General features: G+C 43.7%; 1 protein-coding gene across 5 annotated transcripts in view; it reads right to left on the bottom strand.

Moving 5' to 3' along the window:
- The window catches only part of CHAMP1 (chromosome alignment maintaining phosphoprotein 1), a 36,858-nt gene that overhangs the window by 4,609 nt on the left and 9,920 nt on the right, over window positions 1–22,329 (bottom strand). For 4 of the 5 annotated variants that reach the window (XR_009691425.1, XR_009691423.1, XR_009691426.1 and 1 more), the window contains exon 3: window positions 14,345–14,537. The gene's annotated coding sequence lies outside the window, so the exon portion shown is untranslated. Of the gene's footprint in view, window positions 1–638; window positions 713–14,344; window positions 14,538–22,329 lie in introns of all 5 variants that reach the window. The other variant, XR_009691424.1, reaches the window with a different exon arrangement.

The following is a 22,329-nucleotide window of genomic DNA, read 5'->3' as shown; positions in this document are numbered from 1 at the left end:
CCTTATACAAACACAACACTGGACATCAGCTCTGTTCCAATGTAAGATCAAAATGAAACTGCACAGAAAGCAAAAAGGGGAGAGGGGACATGAAAAATGCTGCCTCCTTGTGGCCATTTTCCATAACGACAACGTCGAAAGCTGTGCTGATGGGCACTTAATACTCAGAAGGCCCATGGGGTTGTGACTAAACAACACCCGCTTTCAAGGAATGTTCTAGGAGCGTTTACTAAAACGTTTATCAAAATCTTCAAGAGTCATTTGCAAGAGGTTTCACTCATACCCTTTACAAAAAGACAGGAAATGTCAACCTTGCTAAATATTAGAGAAATCCAAATCAAAACTACAATGAGGTGTCACCTCACACTGGCCAGAATGGCCTTTGTCAAACACTCAAAGAGCCAAGGCTGGAGCGGGCGTGGAGAAATGAGAACCCTCCTCCATCGATGCTGGAATGTAAACCGGAAACAGCCACTGTGGAAACTGCGTGCGTGCTAAGTCACTTCAGCCGTGTCTGACTCTTTCCGGTCCTGTGGACTGTAACCCATGGGATTCTCCAGGCAGGAATACTGGAGTGGGTTGCCACGCCCCCCTCCAGGGGATCTTCCCCAACCAGAGATTGAATCCATGTCTCTTACGTTTCCTGTGTTGGCAGGTGGGCTTTTTACCTCTAGCGCCGCCTGGGAAACCCATGGAGACAGTGTGAAGGTTCCTTAAACAACGAAAATAGGAACAAAATTACAATATTCCTGTCAACTTAAAAAATATTCACAACCTAAAAGTTGAGTTATGTTTTATTCATTGGGAACTTTTAGGATTTCAAGCCCAGGAGACACCATCTCGGGTAACTCTGAGGGAACTGCTCCCAGGAGGTGAAGGGAGGAGCCAGGTTACACAGAACTCTGTAACGAAGGGCAGGTGGTCTGAACATCAAGACTATTGCTACAGAAAGCCAGATACCCTGAGTGAAGGGATTTAGTGCTCTTCTGTGTGCGGGAAGATGCCGGAGTCCGCGCTCCCTGAAATCACTCCTTTCAGGTGCACCTCACCTGTCTGGGGCCAGCGTCCTGTTTTCACGTCCTGAGCTTCCTTTCCTCAGGGCTCGCCTTAGAGCGTCTGCAGTCTGACGGCTGCTAGAGAGCAGACATGCCTCTCCTTCCTGAGCGCCCCGAGGGCTCCCTGGCTCACTGGAGGGCTGCAATTGCTGGTGACTCTGACATCCTTGTTTACTGACACAGCAGGAAACAGTCCACTTCTCACTCCCTAACACCCTACACACAAATAAACTCTAAATAGTTTACAGATCTCAATGTGAGGACACTCTAAACCCTTGAGGAAAACACAGGCAGAAAATGCTTTGTTGTAAATCACAACAGCAAGTTCTATTGGGATCCACATCTTAAGAGTAACAATAAATAAAAATAGGCCAAAGGGATGTAATTAACCTTAGCAGAATTTTCACAGCTAAGGAACCCCTAAATAAAAGAGAAAGACAACACTCAGAATAGGAAAAATATTTCAAACAAAGATCCCCGCAAAGAATTCATCTCCAAAACATACAGACAGCTCAAGCAGCTCAATATCAAAAAACAAAAATACCCAATGAGAAATGGGCCAAAGATCTCAATGGACATTTCATGAAGAAGGCATACAGGTGGCCATTAAGCACTCGAAAAGGTGCTCAGCACCACTAATGGTTAGAGGAAGGCCAATCAAAAGTCCAGTGAGCTATCACCTCACACCAGTCAGAATGGCCATCTCAGAGAACCTCCAACAATACGTGTTTCAGAGGATGTGGAGAGAAGGGAACTCCCCTGCACTCTTGGTGGGAATGTAAATTGGTCCATCGAATAGGCAAAGAGTATGAAGTTTCTTTTTTTAAAACTAAACATAGAAATGCCATAGGATCCAGCAATCCCACACCTGGGTATAGACAGGGAGAAAACCAACATTTGAAAAGACTATGATCACAGCAGAAATAGATGCTTTTTCTGGTACTCTCTTGAATTTTCCATGATCCAGCAGATGTTGGCAATTTGATCTCTGGTTCCTCTGCCTTTTCTAAAACCAGCTTGAACATCTGGAAGTTCAAGGTTCACGTATTGCTGAAGCCTGGCTTGGAGAATTTTGAGCATTAGTTTACTAGTGTGTGAGATGAGTGCAATTGTGCGGTAGTTTGAGCATTCTTTGGCATTACCTTTCTTTGGGATTGGGATGAAAACTGACCTTTTCCAGTCCTGTGGCCACTGCTGAGTTTTCCAAATTTGCTGGCATATTGAGCGCAGCACTTTCACAGCATCATCTTTCAGGATTTGAAATAGCTCTACTGGAATTCCATCACCTCCACTAGCTTTGTTCATAGTGATGCTTTCTAAGGCACACCTGACTTCACACTCCAGAATGTCTGGCTCTAGGTGAGTGATCACACCATCGTGATTATCTGGGTCATGAAGATCTTTTTTGTACAGTTCTTCTGTGTATTCTTGCCATTTCTTCTTAATATCTTCTGCTTCTGTTAGGTCCACACCATTTCTGTCCTTTATCAAACCCATCTTTGCATGAAATGTTGCCTTAGTATCTTTAATTTTCCTGAAGAGATCTCTAGTCTTTCTCATTCTGTGGTTTTCTTCTATTTCTTTGCATTGATCGCTGGGGGAAGGCTTTCTTATCTCTCCTTGCTGTGAGAAACATATATGCAGGTCAGGAAGCAACAGTTAGAACAGTTAGCAGGACATGGAACAACAGACTGGTTCCAAATAGGAAAAGGAGTACCTCAAGGCTGTATATTGTCTCCCTGCTTATTTAACTTATATGCAGAGTACATCATGAGAAACGCTGGGCTGGAAGAAACACAAGCTGGAATCAAGACTGCTGGGAGAAATATCAATAACCTCAGATATGCAGATGACACCACCCTAATGGCAGAAAGTGTAGAGAAACTAAAAAGCCTCTTGATGAAAGTGAAAGAGGAGAGCGAAAATGTTGGCTTAAAGCTCAACATTCAGAAAACTAAGATCATGGCATCTGGTTCCATCACTTCATGGGAAATAGATGGGGAAACAGTGGAAGCAGTGTCAGACTTTATTTATTTTTTTTTTTGGGCGGGGGGCCTCCAAAATCACTGCAGATGGTGATTGCAGCCATGAAATTAAGACATTTACTCCTTGGAAGGAAAGTTATGACCAACCTAGATAGCATATTAAAAAGCAGAGACATTACTTTGCCAACAAAAGTCCGTCTAGTCAAGGCTATGGTTTTTCCAGTGGTCATGTATGGATATGAGAGTTGGACTGTGAAGAAAGCTGAGTGCTTAAAAATTGATGCTTCTGAACTGTGGTGTTGGAGAAGACTCTTGAGAGTCCCTTGGACTGCAAGGAGATCCAACCAGTCCATCCTAAAGGACATCAGTCCTGGGTGTTCATTGGAAGGACTGATGGTGAAGCTGAAGCTCCAATACTCATGCCACCTGATGTGAAGAGCTGACTCATTGGAAAAGACCCTGATGCTGGGAGGGATTGGGGGCAGGAGGAGAAGGGGATGACAGAGGATGAGATGGCTGGATGGATGGCATCACCGACTCGATGGACATGAGTTTGAGTAAACTCCGGGAGTTGGTGATGGACAGTGGCGTGCTGTGATTCATGGGGTCGCAAAGAGTCAGACATGACTGAGCAACTGAACTGAACTGATGATTACAGCTGCACTAGGACCATAAACAGGACATGGCAGCAATCTAAGAGCAGAACACAGATGAACAGATAAAGAAGATGGGGTACCTAGACATAATACAGTATTATTCAGCCACTAAAAGGGATCAAATAATGACATTTCCAGTCACAGGGAGGAGAGTAGAGGTGATCATTCTAAGTGAAGTAAGGAAGACAGAGCAAGACAAGAATCATATGGCATCATTTCTAGGTGGAATCTAAAGATGGAGACACATGTACTTCTTTACCAAAGAGAAATGGCCTCACTGACATGGTTCCCAAGAAGAAGCTTGCAGTTACCAAGGAGGAAAAGTGGAAGGCAGGGAGGAATGAGCTGGTTCAGATTAACATACACACACCACTCTTTATAAAACCATCCACAAGGACCCACTGCATAGCACAAGGAACCCTCCTCAACACTCCGTAATGACTTACGTGGGAAGAGAGCCTGAATAAGAACATGATATGTCCAGCTATGCATGACTCACACCTGGGAGGACACCCCCTCACTCATCACCGTGCTCAGTCGCTCAGTTGTGTCCGACTTTTTGCGATCCCATGGACTGTAGCCTGCTAGTCTCTGCTGTCCATGGAATTTTCCAGGAAAGAATACTGGAGTGGGTTGCCATTTCCTTCTCCAGGGCATCTTCCCAACTCAGGGATCAAGTCTGAATCTCTTGCATTGAAGGAGGAAACAGACAGAACAGGCTTCATCTTGAAAGCAGGACTCCATCTTGGGCCGGGCTGTGGACTTTGAGCTCTATGCCCAGTATCTATGGAAACGACATACCAACTGGAAAACCAGACACCCTCCCCCCCATGGAAGAGCCCCAGGGCTCGTACCTAGACTCTCCGTTGCCTAAAAGAATACCCTGATTATCTGTGTAACTGAATAGAATCACAGATTCTATTATGCTTATTGGGGTATGACCACAGGCCTATTGATAATTGTCCACTGTTAACTACCTAGGCTTAAGGCATACGAATCACAGGTTTACGGCATATGAATCATGGGTTAACTTTGACTGTATCTTTCTTTTCCTTTGTTCAGACTAGTTTCAGAGAATTTGGGGAGGTGGGTTTGACCGTGTACACTTAGGGTATATAAGGTTTCCACAAAAAACTGGTTGGGGTCCTTGGCTAAGAGGAGACTCTGCCTTGGGCCTGCCGGTGTAATAAACTGCACTCTACTATCTGCATTGTCCTTCTGAGTGAGTTTGTTTCCCAGAACGTGTGGCTACAACATTTGGTGCATTGGCCAGGAAACTCACTTTGAGGAGACAAGTCCCATTTAGGACTACTCCGAGTCCTTGCAGCTTGAATCTTCTAGAGGGGAGAAGGTGCCTTGCCCTTCTGGAAGGATTCTGCTTCTAAACGCCTGGACCTTTCACGTTAGCAGGTAGTGTTCGGCAGCAGGGGAACTGAGCACTCGGGTGAGGGGGAACCTCCCCCCACCCCGGCAGGGTGGAAGAGGGGCCCTGAACACCTCCTTGGGAGGGACTGGAAGGGGCTTGGACCCACAGGAGCCTGGAATAGGCAGGTGGCAGTGATTGCTTGGTACAAGTTCTTGATACAGAGCATGTTAGGACTTAGGAAGGAAATCTGTGAAGATCATTAGGAGGTGTGTCCACGCACTCTTGGGGAAAATTATTACCAAGCAATTGCCCGGGGGTTTTTAGAAGAAGAAACTTGGTCCTTGTGTGGTCGTATTCTGCCCTCCCCCGGGAGGTGTCCCATCTGCTGTGAAATTCTTGACTCCCTTGGAATTGTCAGGCTTAGAAGGAGGAGAATACATAAGTGAGTACAAATTGGCTTTTCCAGAGACTGCCTGGGACATGGGATATTTAACTCATCTGTGTCTTCATCCGCACCTGATCAAGCCCACCAAGGCAGAACGGACTTTAAAAGTTAAGGGAGAAACAGTCTTGGACGACGTGGTGTTCTGGTTCGGCCATGCTGACTGGCTGGTGAAGACACGCCTATCCCCCTCTGCCTCTGGGATCTGTCAAGTAAGGCAAGGAGGTGGAATGGCAATTTAAGTGTTTCATTGAGTGGAAATATCAGAAGTACATAGGGTACTGAGAACTTCGTAGACAGAACGAAAAGGAAAAGTATAAGAAGGTCTGAGAAGGTAAGCAAGATGGGGGGAAGTGAATCTAAGGCAACTGTATTGGCGTGCATGATTTCAAATTTAAAGAAGGGATTTGGAGGAAACTATGGGGTGAAGATGATGCCTAACCACCTCCACATACTCTGTGAGGTCGAATGGCCCCCTGTGGGAGTAGGATGGCCACCAGAGAACACCATGAACTTAAAAATAGTGGAAGCAGTCTATACTGTCGTCACAGGAGAACCAGGTGACGTATCCATATATTGACTCATGGCTAGGGTTAGCTCAGGAGAAGGCAATGGCACCCCACTCCAGTACTCTTGCCTAGAGAATCCCAGGGATGGAGGAGCCTGGTAGGCTGCAGTCCATGGGGTCCTGAAGAGTCAGACATAACTGAGCGACTTCACTTTCACTTTTCACTTTCATGCATTGGAGAAGGAAATGGCAACCCACAGTGTTCTTGCCTGGAGAATCCCAGGGAAGGGGGAGCCTGGTGGGCTGATGTCTGTGGCATCGCACAGAGTCGAACACGACTGAAGTGACTTAGCAGCAGCAGCAGGGTTAGCTCAAGACCCTCCTACTTGGACAAGGTTCTGTATCCAGAAGGGAAAAGGAAAAATAGTAATGGCACAAAAATTGACTGATGATAAAAAAGGAAATTCTACACGATTTGGACGGGGATGGCCTGACCCCTCCCCCATACTGGATGATGACGTGCCCGCCGCCCAGTGTTCCACCAGGACTGGAGGCCGCCTAACGCCCGATCCAGGGCCGGGTGAAGTTCCTGCAGCAGCCGCTGCTCCTCCGCCAGTTCTCCTGGAGATTGTAGAGCCGCCAGCTCGGCAGGCTCCGATCCCAGCGATGGAGACCTCCGGTCAACGCCCCTAGAATTCCACCTCAGCTGGACCTCCTCGATAGTATCCACCTCTCCGGGTGAGTACTGATGGGGAGGGGGAAGAAAACACAGGAATTAGAGGCTGCGCGCCTCCAAGGAACAGGGGGAAAGAACCCCACTACAGATGCCCCTCAGAGAGCTACAGCAGCCTCCGGGTCAGGACGCATGTGGGCACTACCATCCGCCCCCCACAGCCTATTATTGCCAGCCATTTTCCTCTATGGATGTATTAAACTGGCAGAAACATGCTCCACCCTACTCGGGGGAGCCACAGCCATGATTAGGCCAACGGAGACTATTGTTCGAACCCACCGCCCTATATGGGGTGACATAATCCAACTGCTAGTCTCCTTTGTCAGCCCTGAGGAGAGACACAGGATCCTCACTGAGGCCAGAAAATGGTTCAGAGAAATGGCACCTGAGGGTCCTGCGAACCCGCAGCGGTGGGAGAACCAGCCACCCCCAGTGAGAGGCCCAACTGGGGCTGTGACCCAGAGGAAGGGGGGGGTCCTCAAACCCGCAGCGGTGGGAGAACCAGCCGCCCCCGATGAGAGGCCCAACTGGGGCTGTGACCCAGAGGAAGGGGGGGTCCTCAAACCCGCAGTGGTGGGAGAACCAGCCGCCCCCGATGAGAGGCCCAACTGGGGCGGTGACCCAGAGGAAGGGGGGGTCCTCAAACCCGCAGTGGTGGGAGAACCAGCCGCCCCCGATGAGAGGCCCAACTGGGGCGGTGACCCAGAGGAAGGGAGGGTCCTCAAACCCGCAGCGGTGGGAGAAACAGCCGCCCCCGATGAGAGGCCCAACTGGGCTGTGACCCAGAGGAAGGGGGGGTCCTCAAACCCGCAGCGGTGGGAGAACCAGCCACCCCCAGTGAGAGGCCCAACTGGGGCTGTGACCCAGAGGAAGGGGGGGTCCTCAAACCCGCAGCGGTGGGAGAACCAGCCCCCCCCCCCCGGTGAGAGGCCCAGCTGGGGCTGTGACACAGAGGAAAGGAGGGGCCGCCTGGACAGACATCAGGCGGGTATTTTACAAGGCCTCAAGGGGGGCCCAAAAACCTACGAGTATGGCAAAACCCTCCGAAGTGATTGAAAGTGAAAGCGAATCACCCTCTGAGTTCTACAAAAGACTGTGCGAGGCCTGTAGACTTTATACGCCAATAGATCCAGCCGCTGCTGGGTCTCAGATGGTGATAAATGCAGCCTTTGTGTATCAAGCCTACCCCGAAAATGTCAGATGGGGGGACTCCAAGTGACTCATGAATTTTCATACATCCCTGAATGCCCAGTACCTTTGTTGGGAAGAGACTTGCTGTCTAAATTGGGGGCACAAGTGACCTCTCCCCCCAACCACGAAAGGCCCACTCTTCGAGTGGGTTCAACCACCCATTTACTCTTCCTCTTGGTAACCCCTCAAGATGAATGGAGGTTGCACGATCTCCCAGAAGGGAAAGCAGACGGGCTAAACAGTGGCGAGAGTTAACTCAACAATTCCCTGAGGTCTGGGCAGAAGACAACCCACCGCCCCCCACCCCCCACCCAGGCTTGCAAAACAAATCCCACTGGTAACAGAACTCAGCCCGGTACAGTTACGTCAGCACCCGCCTTGGGGCCTGCCAGACCCTGCTAAGCCGTTTACTCTTCATGTGACTGAAAAGGACAAGGCGGCTTTGTGAGTGTTGTCTGAGACTATGGGGACGCGGGACAGACCCGTGACTTATCTCTTGAATCAGCTGGACAATGTTGCCCCCGGGTGGCTGGGATGCTTACAGGCAGTTGCTGCAGCTGCCTTACTGGTCCGGGAGGCAACCAAGCTGACTTTCGGCCAAGATTTGTTCCTAAAAGTCCCACATGAGGTCAACACCCTCCTGCGAGGGGACCCCCATAAATGGCTGTCAACATCCCAGATTACTCAATACCAGGGACTGTTATGTGAGAACGCCCATGTTACTACTGAGCCTTGTCAAGCCCTGAATCTGGCCACTCTCTTTCTTGTGGGAGAAAGTGGGCCCTCACATGATTGCAAGGAAATATGCTAGCAGACCTGACTTGAGAGACCAGCCAGTCCCGGACCCAGATTAGATCCTGTACCCCAATGGCACCAGCCTGGTGAAACAAGGACAACGATTGTCGGGATGTGCAGCAGTCATGGAAGAAACCATCGTTGAGGCTAGCTCTCTGCCATCACACTGGTCTGCTCAACAGGCTGAACTATATGCTCTAATCCGGGCCCCCCAGCTGTCAAAAGGTAAGAAGACAAACATTTACACAGACTCCAGGTAGGCTTTTGCCACACTACAAGGTTCTGTATAAGGAGAGAGGCCTTTGACAGCTAGTGAAAAAGATATTAAAAATAAGGAAGAAATTAAGACCCTATTAGATGCTGCCTGGGAACCAGAAAGGATCACAGTCATACACTGCTGAGGACATCAAAAAGAGGATACCTCCCGGGCTCATGGAACAGACTGGAAGATAAGACCGCTAAACAAGCAGCCGAGGGCTTGGGGGTGACAAGTGAGGCCCCTATTAAAGCTCTCATATTGGCAGAGCTACCTGAGCTAACGCTGGAGTCTCCAAAATACACTGAAGCCCAAAACCAACTAGCCAAAGCAGAAGCGGCCATCAAGACTGAAAAGGGATGGTGGGAATTGCCAAGTGGCAAATTTTGGGTACCGGAGGAACTGGTACCCACTCTGGTAATTCAAACACACCAAGTGACCCATCTTGGCCATGATAAACTGGAAGAGCTAATTTGAAAATATTTCTTGGTTCCCCGCTTCTCTTCCCTATGCAGGACAAAATCTCAGAACTGCACTGCCTGCTCACAGGCCAACGCTGCCTCTCAGAACAGACAGAAACCTCCAGGGAGTCAGCTGAAAGGCACACTGCCCTTTGAACACCTGAAAGTGGACTTCACTGAAATGAAACCTCACCGACACTACCATTACCTGCTGGTCATAGTATGTACATTCTTGGGATGGGTAGAAGCTTTTTCTACCCAGACTGAAAGAGCATCTAAAGTAGCCTGATGCCTGCTTAGGGAGATAGTTCCCAGATTTGGATTTCCTACCAGCATTGGATCGGACAATGGCCCAACTTTCATAGCTGATTTAGTATAACAAGTAAGCAAAACTTTAAACATCAAGTGGAAACTACATACAGCATATAGGCCCCAGAGTTCTGGGATGGTGGAAAGAACCAATGAGACACTTAAAGAGACACCCTCCAAGTGGATCTTACAGACTGACTGCTCCTGGGTGGATTTGTTTCCGACGGCTCTGCTCAGACTCAGGATGACCCCACAGTCCCATGGCTCTTCTCCATACAAAACTGTGTATGGGAGGCCCCCTCCTCCCATAATAAAACAGGTGTCAACAAATTTGCCTCAGGTAAGAGGAGATGAGATTTCACAGCAGATGAAACAACTGGGTAAGGTAATAAATCAGGTAACTCAGTTTGTACAAGAAAGCATGCTGTTCCCCTTTGGGAAACAGACTCACAAATCTGTGCCCAGGGATCAGGTGTATTCAAGGACTGGAAACGACTCCTTGGCCCCACGTTGGAAGGGCCCATGTACTGTTGTTCTAACCAGCCCGACTGCAGTTAAAGCTGCAGGTGTTACCCCCTGGATCCATCACGTGAGGGTGAAGAGAGTATACCATGCAGACCTGGAGGACGCCGAGGGGACTACACAAAAGGACCCCACTGATCCCCGTGAAACCAAGATCATCTTAAAGAAGAAAAAGAGATGGAGCTCTACAATCAACTGCTGCTACAAGGACTTGCTGGTATCCTCTTGAGACTAACCATAGTTTCAGTACAAAGAGGGACCTGTGCTATAATTAAAGTTGAATGTTGTGTATATATTCCTGATTTATCTGGCTATATATCAGTCACCCTAGATGACATGAAAGGTCAGATAAAAGTTATGTATGATGATAATCTTCCCTTTTGAACTTAAGTCCTATCTTGTGTGAAGGGTGATTGGTGGAGAGCTATATTTACCATTGTTATAGTTGCCTTGATAGTTCTGCTTTGTGGACCCTTTATTTTACAATGTATTATGAACTTTGTAACCCAAAGTTTGATGTCGTTCTCCCAAATTGGAGGTCGGAGAGTCAGGGTGAAATATATCCCTATGAATGATGCTCATACTATGAGTTAAGAGCATCAGGAGGGGGGGAATGAAGGAGGAAACAGACAGAACAGGCTCCATCTTGAAAGCAGGACTCCATCTTGGGCCGGACTGGGGACTTTGAGCTGTACGACCAGTATCTATGGAAACGACATAGCAACTGGAAAACCAGGTCCCTGGATGGAAGAGCCCCAGGGCTCGTCCCTAGACTCTCTGTTGCCTAAAGGACTACCCTAATTATCTGTGTAACCAAATAGAGCCATAAATTCTATTATGCTTATTGGGGTAGGACCACAGGCCTATTGATAACTGTCCACTGTTAACTACCTAGGCTTAAGGCATATGAATCACAGGTTAACTTTGATTGTATCTTTCTTTTCCTTTGTTCAGACTAGTTTCAGGGAATTTGGGGAGGTGGGTTCGGGCACATACATTTATGACCAGAAAAACTGGTCAGGGTCCTTGGCTAAGAGGAGACTCTGCCTTAGGCCCGCTGGTGAAATAAACTGCACTCCACTATCTGCATTGTCCTTCTGAGTGAGTCTGTTTCTCGGGATGCATGGCTATAACAGGAAAACTGATAGGGAGGGCCAGGCCTATGATTTGGCTATCTGTGGTTTCTTTACATCAGGAAAATACTTACAGTGCAAGATTCTATGTTATGTTAGCATGTTGGTTCCACCAGTACAAGTTAATTACACTGGATAAGTAATAAAATTATCCTCAAACATCATCTCTTCCTGAACAAATATTTAGGTGATATATAATATGATGTTGTGGGTTTTAAAATTGATTTTTAATGTTAATTTTTCTTGTTATTATTTCAAAATGCATGTTGAAAATAAAAAGTCTCTACTATTTTCATAGATTATTAATGAATAGGTTTGCCACAATTTTTCATTTAACATGCTGTAAAAATTCTTCACCAAGTTATGTCCTTATGTTATTAATTAGTGTTTTATTCATAGCATATTTTGTTATTAATTTATCATAGACTGAGTTGCATAAACATTCAACATTTTAGATATTTCTGATTTTTTTAATAAATGAAATATCATCTTCCATAAAACTCAACATCACTTTATTTCACTCTTAGAATAATTTTTAGGGTTGGGGTTACTTGCATAAAAAATATAGTCATTTTTAGGACTCTAAAAATATTTGCTAAAACATTTCCCAATTAGATAATATGAATGAAGCTGTTTCATTGCAATTTAGAAGACATCATATTTTAAAAACCTGACTTAGAAACCTATTTTATTCTTATGATAGATTCTTCAGTGCACTTTGTATGTGTAAACACTATTTAAAAAAATAGAGCTTATATCAAGATTTCACATCTTCCTCTTGAATTAGACATTACAAAGCAGTTCATAGTAACTGTCTTATTTGACTCTCACAGGTCAACAGCTTGAACAAGTGGTGCTCTATTTTATCGGAGAGGACTCAGAAGCTTCGTGATTTCTTCAGTGACACATGACTATAAATCTGTAGCTTCTAGATTTTTTATATTGGAAACTGAACAGTTATCATTATTATTTTAATTAACTTTTCATTTTGGAGTAATTTTAGATTATTAGAAAAGTTGCCAAGATAATACAGAGTTTCTGTCTACTCCTCAATTATTTTCCCCTGATAATTATCATCTAACATTACTAGTAGTATATTTGTCAAGACTGTGGAATGAACATTGATTATGTTACTCTTAAAGAAGCACAAGATGTTAATCATGTTTCACTAACTTCTCCACTTGTATCACTTTTCTGTTCTAGGGGTCAATCCAGGACAACACAGCACATTTTAAATAATTTCTGATCATAAACCTTGTGATCATAAACTCTGAGGACACCGTCCTCTCCATTACCTAAGTATTAACAGAAATTTTAGAAATTCTTTTTATCTAAAAAAAAAAAAAAGAGCAGTTTGATTTGTTCATATTTAATGAGCATTTGATTCTAAAATAGTATTTCTTAGAAACTTCCCTGTCAGGAAGCATTTAACGGGAGGCTTCCTGTGTGCTGTTTTGGATCTGTCAGGAATCCTCTGTTCCTTATTAATTCCTGAATATTCAGGAATTAAGAGGAGGGGCAAGCCTTTCCCAGAACTGAGGAATCCAGGCATCTCCTTCGTTAGTTTTTCAATATGGTGATAAGTACCCTCTTCCTTCTTATGAACCATAGGGTAAAAAGTGATTGTTTACAAGTCTCTCTCTTTAATATGAATTGCCTTATGTTTTGTAAGTCTGGAATTTTAATCTTTATCTTTGCTGAGAATAACTATCTTGTAAGACAGTATATATGCCCACAGCATGCTGATTAAAACACCTTTGCTCCATCAGAGCTGGGGTCCCTGTGTCTTCCCTTCTTTCTTTCTTTCTCTCTGTCTCTCTCTCTCTGTCTCTCTCTCTCTCTATCTCTCTATTTCTGGCTGATTCCCTGGAGCCCAAAAGCCAGCTGCATAACCCAGGGAATATCAGCCTCTTTCTTTTCACTCTCTCATCGTCGACTCCGGACCACCAGGGTCCGGTTCAATAACGGACCAACACTTCCCAGATTAGGGAAGTACAGAGCCTAAGAATTACTTGTTAGATTAATACAGAGCCTTGCTCTTTCTCTCCACTATTTGTATTATTTGATTTTCTTTGTACAATGACACTACCTGTAAAAGAAGTGGGCTCCTGAGGATCTGGGCTTCCTAGGTGATGCTAATGGATAAGAACCTGCCTGCCAATCCAGGAGACAGAAGAGATGCAGGTTTGACCCCTGGGTCGGGAAGATCCCCTGGAGAAGGGCACGGCAATCCATTCCAATATTCTTGCCTAGAGAATCCCATGGACAGAGGGGCCTGGCAGCCTACCGTCCATAAGGTCACAAAGAGTCGGACACAGCTGAAGCAACTTAGCACCCACACACGCACACATTTGGGTCTGAAAACTATAAAATTGTATTCAGGATTATTAAAAACTTAAAAGCGTTGCAAATTTAAATGACACCATATCTTCTTTGTGGTAACCAGTAAAACTATTTTATACTTGTGAACATGTAAAAGGACGAGAACAGATATCTGTAAGCCTGGGTCACGGCGAAGCAGAAATCGGGAGTAAAGGATTGTCATTTCTGCTCTGTGTCAAGGCTCTGGGAGCTTGTTCTCACTGACGGCAGTTTTCTCCAGTGCATCTAACTGCATTAATGGCCTTATCAATATCAATATTGCCTTATCTGATTCTTCCAAGAAACTTATCAATAGGTATTGTTATTATACACAATTGCAGAACAGAATCTGAGCTCTTGAGAATTTTAAGTAACTTTTCTCATCACATAATATAACTAGTACAAGAGCTTTGATTTGAACCTAGGTCTCTATGAATCTCAACCTGATGTCTGTATTTCATTTCATTGTCTCTGCATATATTGATAGTCTTTACTCTTTAATATATAGTCATTAACTGATCCAATGATCTTATAAGGTTTGTTTCATGTTCTTGTTTGCTTGATGACATACCTGAATATGGAGTTCAGAGTACAGGCGCTGTTTAGGGATGTCTAGTACCCTGGAATGGAGAAGGCAATGGCATCCCACTCCAGTACTCTTGTCTGAAAATCCCATGGATGGAGGAGCGTGGTAGGCTGCAGCCCACGGGGTCGCACGGAGTCGGACACGACTGAAGCAACTTAGCGGCGGCAGCAGCAGAACCCTGGAAACAATTTGTTTTAAAGTAAGTAAAAAGACGTGTTGTATATACATCTTTATATTTGCTAGTTTTATTCATATTTTCAATCATTTTTGTTAGCTGTCAGTGTCATTCATAAAAATTAACTCATTTTTAATTCTTTCAGAAAGCCCAATTATTCTTTTACTTCCCTATTTAACAAGCATAGATAGTATGTATATGTACACACACACACACACACACACACACACTCACTTGCCACTTGACTGATGAATTTCCCATATGTACAAGGAAGGACACAATCATATCTCCCTGGTTGTTTAGCAGTAAAGAATCCACCTGCCAATGCAGGAGACACAGGTTCAATCCCTGTATCCGGAAGATCCCCTGGAAAAGGAAATGACAACCCACTCCAAGGTTCTTGTATGGGAAATCCTATGGACAGATGAGCCTGACAGGCTACAGGGGTCACAAAGAGCCAGACATGACTGAGCGACTAAACAGCAACAAAGGACAGTCATTCTTCAAAGCTGTGTCTTGCTATGAGAAATGAAGTCAAAAGTTGGAGTAATATCTGGATGACTAATGGAAAAGCTTTCTGTGGGTAAGCTATTTGGCTTTTTAAGTGAGAGAAGAGTCACTAAAATCAGTAAGGGTATTTTATCATAAGCAGCAGTTTCACATTTTCCAATTTGACCCTCACTATAATTGTATGATTATATGATTATCAAACTACCACACAATTGCACTCATCTCACACACTAGTAAAGTAATCCTCAAAATTCTCCGAGCCAGGCTTCAGCAATACATGAACCGTGAACTTCCAGATGTTCAAGTTGGTTTTAGAAAAGGCAGAGTAACCAGAGATCAAATTGCCAACATCTGCTGGATCATCAAAAAAGCAAGAGAATTCCAGAAAAATATCTATTTCTTCTTATTGACTATGCCAATGCCTTTGACTGTGTGGATCACAATAAACTGTGGAAAATTCTGAAAGAGATAGGAATACCAGAACACCTGACCTGCCTCTTGAGAAACCCGTATGCAGGTCAGGAAGCAACAGTTAGAACTGGACATGGAACAACTGACTGGTTCCAAATAGGAAAAGGAGTACGTCAAAGCTGTATATTGTCACCCTGCTTATTTAACTTATATGCAGAGTACATCATGAGAAACGCTGGGCTGGAGGAAGCACAAGCTTGAATCAAGATTGCCGGGAGAAATATCAATAACCTCAGATATACAGATGACACCACCCTTATGGCAGAAAGTGAGGAGGAACTAAAGGGCCTCTTGATGAAAGTGAAAGAGGAGAGTGAAAAAGTTGGCTTAAAGCTCAACATTCAGAAAACTAAGATCCTGGCATCCGGTCCCATCACTTCATGGCAGATAGATGGGCAAACAGTGGAAACAGTGGCTGATTTTATTTTTCCAGGCTCCAAAATCACTGCAGATGGTGACTGCAGCAATGAAATTAAAAGATGCTTACTCCTTGGAAGGAAAGTTACAACCAACCTAGACAGCATATTAAAAAGCAGAGACATTACTTTGCCAACATGAGCAGTTTTTTATGTGCTTATTGGTCATTAGTATCTCTCCTTTTATCAAATGTCTGTTGAAATATTTTGCTCATATTTAATAGATTTTGTCTGTTAATTGTTGAGTTATAAGAGTTTTTAAAACTGTATTGTAAAAAAAAAAAACTGTATTGTATATAGCAGTCTTTCATCAGATACATGTTTGTAAAAGTTTCTTCCCTGTCTTTGGGTTACCTATTAATTTTTTAAATATCTTTTGATGGCCGAAGTTTTACTTTACACAAAGTTTGATATATGGTTTTTCTTCTATGGTTCTTGCTTTCTTAGTTTTGTCTATAAAACTTTTGCTAAATCCACATTACAAGGGTATTACATCATGCTTATTATTTTTAAACTTTTATAGATTTACTTAACATATTTTAGTTTATGATATAGCTTGAGTTAAGTTTTGTGTATGGTACTAGAAAGTGTTTGAAGTTAATTATTTCCATATGGCTATCCACTTTTTCTGGATCATTTACTGAAGACATACCTATACCTTTTGGATATTGGATATCTCTTTCAGATATTGAAGACATTCATATCCCTTTGGATCCCTTTTGGATTTCAGGAGCACCTTTGTCAAAACTTGACTTACCATCAACATGTGATTTATTTATGGGTTCTCTCTTCTTTAATCTGTTTATCAGTTGTAGACCAGTACCACATTTATCACTGTTGCTTCCTAGTAAGTCTGGAGGTCAGCTAATGTACATCCTCCAATCTTGTTCTTTTCCAAAGTTGCTTTGGATATTGTAGGTCATTTGTGCTTACATATAAATATTAGAATCAATTTTTACAGAACTGTCTGCTGGGATTGTGTTTGGGACTGCCCTAAATCTATAGATCAATGTGGATTGAACTGATGCCTTAACAATTTTGTTAAGTTTTGTTTACTTTTGAACTTTAGGCCTTTTAAGTACTATCATTGCCTTACAGCAATCAGTTTATAGCTCCAATACAAGATTCAATAGAAACGGTAGGACTGGATATCTTGCTTTTTTTTTTTTTTTCAGCTCCTAGGGGAAAAGCACTCAATATTTTATCATTAAATAGCTTTTTCATGTGCCCTTTATCAGGCTAAGAAAGTTTTTTACTATTCCGTGTATATTGAGAGTAATCACAGATGATTGATGACTTTTGTCAAATGATTGTTGGTAAACACCCTCTTCCAAAAACACAAGAGAAGACCCTACACATGGACATCACCAGATGGCCAACACCAAAATCAGATCGATTATATTCTTTGCAACAAAGATGGAGAAGCTCTATACAGTGAGCAAAAACAAGACCGGGAGTTGACGTTGGCTCACACCATGACCTTCCTATTGCCAAATTCAGATTTAAATCGAAGAAAGTAGGGAAAACCACTAGACCATCCAGGTATAATTTAAACACGAAACCTATTCCTAAACCTAACCCTAACCCCTAACCCTAAAAATAATCCCAACCCTAACCCTAAACCCTAACCCTAACCCCTGACCCTGACCCTGACCCTAAACACCCAAACACTAACTCTAACCCTAACCCCAACCACCCTAAACCTAACCCTAAAGCACTAACCTGACACACTAACCCTAATCCTAACCTGACACGCTAACACTAACCCTATCCCTAACCCTAATCCTACCCTGACCCTGACCCGGACCCTAACCTTAAACCGAAACCCTAACCCAACACCCTAACCCAACACCCTAACCCGACACCCTAACCCTAACCTGACACTCTAAACCCTAACCCGACACCCTAACCCTAACCCAACACCCTAACCCTTATCCCTTATCCCTAACCCTAACCACTAAAAAGGAGCAACACACCTGAAGGCTTATGTTTCCCTATGTTTTATCCCAGTGCAAAGCAGCAGCATATAAAACATTGTGATACTAGCATAAGCATTTGCATTTAAATCAAATTGGATGAAACACTCACAAATGCACGCATACTTCTCGACTAAAACAGTTTCACCAAGGCTGGCAACATTCAATTAATGAAACAATGGTTTTTGTGACAACAGATGATAGACAGTGAACTATACAAACGCATAGAAATGAAATGGGACCCTAATCAGATTAGATCTGATAGACAGAGCACCTGAAGAACAATGGACAGGTTTGTACCATTGTACAGGAGGTGGTGATCAAGACAATCCCCAAGAAGAAATGTAAAAAGGCAAAATGGTTTTCTGAAGAGGCCTTACTGAGAAAAGAAGAGAAGCTAAAGGCAAAAAGAAAAGAAAGAATATCTCCATCTGAAAGCAGAGTTCAAAAGAATAGCAAGAACAGACAAAAATTTCTTCCTCACTGATCAATGCAAAGAAATAGAGGAAAACAATAGAATGGGAAGGACTAGAGATCTCTTCAAGAAAATTAGAAATACCAAGGGAACATTTCATGCAAAGTTGGGCTCAATAAAGGACAGAAATGGTGTGGACCTAACAGATGCAGAAGATATTAAGAAGAGGTGGCAAGAATACACAGAACTGTACAAAATAGATCTTCATGACACAGATAACCACAATGGTGTGATCACTCACCTAGAGTCAGACATACTGGAGTGCGAAGTCAGGTGGATCTTAGCAAGCATCACTATGAACAAAGCTAGCGGAGGTTATGGAATTCCACCTGAGCTATTTTAAATCCTGAAAGATGATGCTGTGAAAGTGTTGCATTCAATATGCCAGCAAATTTGGACAACTCAGCAGTGGCCACAGGACTGGAAAAGTCAATTTTCATTTCAATCCCAAAGAATGTTCAAACTACCACACAATTGCACTCATTTCACACACTAGCAAAGTAATGACCAAAATTCTCCAAGCCAAGCTTCAACAGTATGTGAACCAAGAACTCCCAGATATTCAAGCTGGATTTAGAATTCAAGAAAAACATCTACTTCTCCTTCACTGATTACGCTAAAGCCTTTGACTGTGTGGATCAAAACAAACTGTGGAAAATTCTTAAAGAAATGGAAATACCAGACCACCCTACCTACCTCCTGAGAAATCTGTATGCAGCTCAAGAAGCAACAGTTAGAACTGGACCTGGAACAACAGACTGGTTCCAAATAGGAAAAGGAGTATGTCAAGGCTGTATATTGTCACCCTGCTTATTTAACTTATATGCAGAGTACATCATGCAAGATGTTGGACTGGATGAAGCACAAGCTGGAATCAAGATTGCCAGAAGAAATATTGATAACCTCAGATATGCAGATGACACCACCCTTATGGCAGAAAATGAAGAGGAACTGAAGAACCTCTTAATCAAAGTGAAAGAGGAGAGTGAAAAAGCCAGCTTAAAATGCAACATTCAGAAAATTAAGCTCATGGCATCCAGTCCCATCACTTCATGGCAAATAGATGGGCAACCAATGGGAAAAGGGAGAGATTTTATTTTCTTGGGATCCAAAATCACTGCAGATGGTGACTACAACCATGATATGAAAAGACACTTGCTCCTTGGAAGAAAAGCTATGACCAAACTAGACAGCATATTAAAAAGCAGAGACATTATTTTGCCAACAAAGGTCTGTCTGGTCAAAGCTGTGGTTTTCCAGTAGTCATGTATGGATGTGACAGTTGAACCATAAAGCACAGAAGAATTGATGCTTTTGAACTGTGGTGTTGGAGAAGACTCTTGAGAGTCCCTTGGACTGCAAGGACATCAAACCAGTCCATCCTAAAGGAAATCAGTCCTGAATATTCATTGCAAGGACTGACGCTGAAGCTGAAACTCCAATACTTTGGCCACCTGATGCAAAGAACTGACTCATTGGAAAAGCCCCTGATGCTGGGAAAGATTCAAGGTGTGGGGAGAAGGGGACAACAGAGAATGAGATGGTTGGATGGCATCACTAACTCGATAGACTTGAGTTTGAGCAAGCTCCAGGAGTTGGTGATGGACAGGGAAGCCTCATGTGCTGCAGTCCATGGGGTCACAAAGAGTTGGACACGACTGAGTGACTAAACTGAACTGATAGGGATGCTGGGCGTTTTTCACGTGTCTAATGGCAATCTGTATTTGTTCCTCAAAGAAATCTCATTTTGTACTCTGGCCCTTTTATCTATTTATTTATTTATTGGATGGAGGGAAGTTGTTTGTATTTCTGATATGGAGCTGCACGTGCTGTTTTTGTGTTTGGAGACAAATTCCTTGTGGGTGTCTCTGTCTGCCAATATTTTTCCTATTCTGAGGGTTATCTTTTTCTTCTAGGATTTCTTTTAAGGTTTCCTTTGCTGTGCAAATGTTTTGAAGGTTAACCTTTTCTTATTTCTGATGTATTTTCATTATTCTTAGAGATGCATGTAAGTTTCTTAACGCAATTTAAGACAAAGCATGTTCTTCTGATACGCATGCATGCATAAGTTGCTTCAGTTGTTTGATTCTGTGGACCCTGTGGACTGTAGCCTGCCAGGCTCCTCTGTCCATAGTATTTCAGGGAAGAATACTGCAGTGGGCTGCCATGCCCTTCTCCAGTGCATCTTCCCCACCCACGGATTGAACTTACATCTCCAGCATTAGCAGACAGGCTCTTTACATCTCTAATCTGACCTGGGAAACCCCTGTCCTTTTTGATATATTCCTCCAGAATTTCCTAAGATCCATGCGACTGAACTGAACTGATAGGGATGCTGAGCATTTTTCATGTGTCTAATAGCAATCTGTATTTGTTCCTCAAAGAAATCTCATTTCTTTGAGACCAGAAGGGTAAAGTCACAATCAGTTCAGTGCCTGACCAACACGGCTCCAGGGCAGGGCTCAGCCGGAGAAACCTGGATAAACAGGGTTTTCCCTAAGGCTCTGCTTGTCCTGGAAACCAGAGATGGGCATGAATAAATGCTGCCACCTGTGGCTGTTTCCCAAAACAACTGTAAAACCAGTGCTAAGCAAGAGAATTCCAGAAAAACCACCAATTCTGCTTCATTGCCTACTAAAGCCTTTGACTGTGTGGATCACAACTGTGGAAATTCTTACACAGCCAAAAATACATAAACAAATTAAAAAATAAAGTAAATAGGTTCTAAACTAAGGACACAGTTTACCCCTTTAAGGTAAAAGGAGAAAAAACTGGGAAGCTACAACTGAGGTGAGCCAAGAACATGGCGGTTTACTCAACTAAAATTAAGGCCTTAATGCCAAAACTACACATGCAATACAACTACTTAACCTAGCACCAAATCTATCTTATGATAGTATTATTAAAAACCCACATGAGACTCCAAGTTATAGGGTCTAGCTAGCTTCCCCTTGAGCAGACACATGGAGGACTCTCTGAGAAGGCTGCACCAAAAAAATTTTGACTCCGAAGAACCTGTTGCATGCTGTTACATGCTCAGACGTGGTTGTTTTGATTGCAGGCTTCAAAACGGTTTCTGGGCCCTGGAGGTCCCTTGTTTTTCTACTCGTAATTTTAATCCAGTCAGCATATAAGACAGCTATATCTAAGACACCTTGCCCCTCCTACCTGTCGGCATTACGTCTAGGAGTCAATTCCAGAACTCCCAAGCTTGTTGTTAAGCTGCCCAGTGTAAACCAACAATCCCATCAAGCAGTGCCTTCCCTGCCAGACCAATGCTCTCTGAAGTGACAGGTCTGGAGTTTATGAGACCTTCCAGCATTACCTAAGCATCGCATTCCCAATCGGTGTATGCACTCGAATTCCATCAAACAAGCACTCCCTTCAAGTGCCTGGGAACAGCTTGATAAAAGCCAGTATCTCATTCCTGGCTACAAATCAGAATCCTTATGACACTAAATGCTTCCTATTGTTTAAATGAAGCAGTCAGGATTGACCACCACCAGGATTAAGTGACCTTTAATAGGCTAATGTGGATTGATGAGAATTTTCATGCAAAGCCTCATGAAGCTAGGCCTCATGCATCCTTGGTTTCCACTTTCATGGATTCAACCAATCATGGGTCAAAAATATTAGAAAAAATTTCCAGAAAGTCCCATAAAGCAAAACTTGAATTTGCCACTTGCTGGTAACTACTTACAATGCACTTACATTGTGTTAGGCACTGCAAGTTATCTAGAGATGATTTAAAGTATGGGAGGATGTGCACAGGTTATATACAAACACTAAATGCTTTTAAGAGCCTTGAACATCCCTAGATCTTGGTATCTGCAGGGTGTCCTGGAACTAATGCCCTGTGGACACAGACGGACAACTGTCCAGTCCCTGCACCTACCTGACCACTCTGAGAAAACAGAGCTTAGAAAATGCTGCTCCAGATACGAAAA

Source organism: Dama dama, chromosome 30, assembly GCF_033118175.1.
Source record: "Dama dama isolate Ldn47 chromosome 30, ASM3311817v1, whole genome shotgun sequence".
NCBI classification, from domain to species: Eukaryota; Metazoa; Chordata; class Mammalia; order Artiodactyla; family Cervidae; genus Dama; species Dama dama.
This window is presented reverse-complemented; position numbering and strand designations above follow the sequence as displayed.